Here is a 3,707-nt window from a genome sequence, read left to right as displayed (position 1 = left end):
ACGAATCCAGGAATTTGTTCTTTGGGAGAATTAATAAGATGAATAGACTCCTAGTTAGATCAATAGAGAAGGAAAGACAGATGATCCAAATAAACATAGTCAGAAATGACAAATGAGATGCTACCATTGACCCCACAACAATACAAATAATCATCAGAGACATGATGAATCATGAAGACATATGCACAAGAACTAGAAAACCTAGACGAGATGGATAAATTTCTGCACATATATATCCTCCCAAGTCTGAACCAAGAAGAAACTGATTATCTGAACAGACCAATAATGAGCTCTGAAATTGAATCAGTAATAAATAGCCTACCAAACAAAGGAGGAGTAACTCTTCCCCACCTCATTCTATGAGGCCAGCATCATCCTAATAAAAAAAACCTGGAAGAAACACATACACAAAAGGAAAACTTCAGGCCAATATTCTTCGTGAACATAGATGCAAAAATTCTCAACAAAATACTAGCAAACTGAATTCAACAGCACATCAAAAAGCTAATACAAAATGATTAAGTAAGCTTTATCCCTGGGATACAAAGTTGGTTCAACACATGCAAATTAATAAAGTGATTCATCACATAAACAGAATGAAAAACAAAACTCACATAATTATCTCAACAGATACAGAAAAGGCTTCTGATTAAGTTCAACATTGCTTCATATTAAAAACTCTCAATAAACTAGGTATTAAGGAAAATATCTCAAAATAATAGGCGCCATTTATGACAAATCCACAGCCAACATCATACTGAATGGACAAAAGCTGGAAGCATCCCCTTGAAAACCAGCACAAGACAAGGATATCCTCTCTCAGCACTCCTATTCAGCATAGTATTGGAAGTCCTGGCCAGAGCAATTAGGCAAGAGAAAGAAATAATGGGCATTATAGGAAGAGAGTAAGTAAAATTATTCCTGTTTGCAGATTACATGATTCTATATCTAGAAAACCCCATAGTCTTGGCCAAAGAGCGCCTTCAGCTGATACACTATTTCAGCAAAGTTTCCAGATAAAAAATCAATGTGTGAAAGTCACTAGCATTCCTATACAGCAACAACAGTCAAGCTGAGAGACAAATCAGGAACACAATCCCATTCACAATTGCCAATGAAAGAATATAATATCTCGGAATGCAGCTAACAAGGCAGATGAAAGGCCTCTACAATAAGAACTACAAAACACTGCTCAGAGAAATCAGAGATAACACAAACAAATGGAAACAAATTTCTTGTTCATGGATAGTAAGAATCAATATTGTTTAAATGGCCATACTGCCCAAAGCAATTTACAGATTCAAGGCTATTTCTATCAAACTACCAACGACATTCTTCACAGAACTAGAAAAAGACTTTAAAATTCATATGAAACCAAAAAAGAATCTGAATGGCCAAGCAATTTTAAACAAAAAGAACAGATTTGGAGGCATCATGTTACCCTACTTCAAACTATACTTCAGGGCAACAGTAACCAAAACAGGTTTCCTGAAAGAAACCAGGGTATTCTTTCAGGAAAGTCCCCAAAATGGGAAAGTAAATCCATACCTCTGTCCTAGGAAATAAAAAGAAATTTGACTAAGAAAACATATTAAGCCATTGAGATCTGTGTTGGCCATAGTTCTAAAACTAAGGAACAAACATAGTAAGGAAAAAAAGAAATAAAACAAGAATTAAAAAAAAAAAAAAGGAACTTCACACAGGAATTCCCCAAGGCTGCTGATTCATATTGTAGGTGTGGAAAGGCATCCTGCTAATCTTTCTCAACACCAGGGGACACTCTCCCTTTGGATTTCTATGTCTAGAGACCTGTGGCTCATTAAAAGGCAGGTTGATTTTCAGAGAGAAAGAGGTTTTTAAAGATGAGTTTATGCTGCAATCCCAGCATGAACTATTGCTTCAAATACGTTTTAACTTTTATAATCACTGGGAATATAAACAAGAATAGCCTCCTTGACTGTGAATCAGAACAATCAATCAGGTAAGAGAATGAACTGAGACAGGCTGCGAAGTTGCACATAATCTCAATATGTTAATGAATGATCTAGCTACTTGCTAGTATTAAACACCCGGTATCTAGATCTCATTTTCTATTTAATGGTGTACTGCTCATTGTGAGGAGAAATATGAAGGCCCTTGACTTACCACATTTTTACTGCCATATCTTATTCTCAATTCGACATATCTAGTTCTCTAGACATTATACAAAGCAAACATGTAATTTCTAAATGGTGAAATTTCAGTGAAGAAAACGATTTACTACAAACCACTCTGACTGCTAATTTTCTTAGAAGCTGGGAATATATGTTTTACCATATGGATTTTTGGGACAATTTTGTTTTCTGGGTCCAAGAACCAAAAATTATATTTGAAATATAATTTGTATTTTAAACGGGAGTGGTAATTTTTTAAATACACAAAATATACATGGTCATTCAAGAAAGTTACATGAATTATTTGAAGGCAGTCCTTCATGTACGTATAGTAAAAGTTAGATTGTTTTTCAAAATTTCTTCCCAGCTATGAAGCCAAAAATCCCATGGCTCTCTAGAAGTGTTCCCTTGTTCATTATTTTTTTTACTGTAGTCACATCAAATTATATTCTTCTCTCCTCAGTGGTTTCTAAAACCTTGAATGATACTCCTTTTATAGGAAGCACTCCAATGTCAGCATCTCTTCAATTTCTTTACAGTTCTACCAGCTCTCTCAGTGTCTCTCACTTCTGTAAGTTCCCCACGCATCCTACTTCTTCCCTCCCAATATACAAGAGCTAATCCGTTACAGCCTAATGAAAAGAACAAAGAAGAAGCTACTTCACAAAATTATGTCTGCTTTTATTAGTAAACTTAGTGAAGATAATGCCAGTACTTTACAAATTATGGAGAAAAAAAATTTCTAGAAAATGTAATGGATCTAGAAGAAAAGAAGGTGAATTTCACTTGAGATAGAATATTCCTTAATATCTGATGAGTGAGTTTATTTCAGGCAAATAAAAACAGAACTTAAGAAAATAGATCACAGAGAAGACAATTTCAAGAAGGCTAAATATATTTTTAGAGGAGAGGTTAGTATTGGTGAAAAAAGAAGAGAAACTACTGAATCTATCAGAGGAAAAACTATTCTTATCCAGGGATACATAGATTTCCTAGGAAAGGAAGAGTCTAAGATCAACAGATAAATAAAAGCACAATAACATTTGCAATGAAAAAAGTAATTTGGGATTCTATTTCGAAAAAAATATAAAGGGTCAGATTATAGGAAGAAACTGAGCTCATCATCAGATATAATAGTGATGAAATTTTAAATATTCAGGCTAATATGTGACTAATGTGGTCATGTTTCTTACCCCAGTAGGTCACTACGACATTTCAGGGATGTGGGTCAGGAAGAGATCAGTAAGAGAATATCTCTAATTAATTTACATTGTAAAATGAGGAAATGCAATTACTACTACTCTTTCAAGATTTAAAAAAACAAAAACTGTGGTTTTGATGCATTGAAACCTGTCTTTTTATTTCAGTTAACATCCTACTGGTGGTTTCTTACTAGGCCAAGAGATAGCTATGTGATATGCTTAAAAATTGTCCCCTGTGAGAGCTACTTGGAAAGACAAAAGGAAAGCTGTAACCGAATGAAGATATTCATGGGCCCAGAGAGGTGGCTAATGCCTGTAATCCCAGCATGTTGGGAGACCGAGGCAGGCAGAT

Source organism: Mandrillus leucophaeus, unplaced genomic scaffold (assembly GCF_000951045.1).
Source record: "Mandrillus leucophaeus isolate KB7577 unplaced genomic scaffold, Mleu.le_1.0 Scaffold1140, whole genome shotgun sequence".
NCBI classification, from domain to species: domain Eukaryota; kingdom Metazoa; phylum Chordata; class Mammalia; order Primates; family Cercopithecidae; genus Mandrillus; species Mandrillus leucophaeus.
This window is presented reverse-complemented; position numbering follows the sequence as displayed.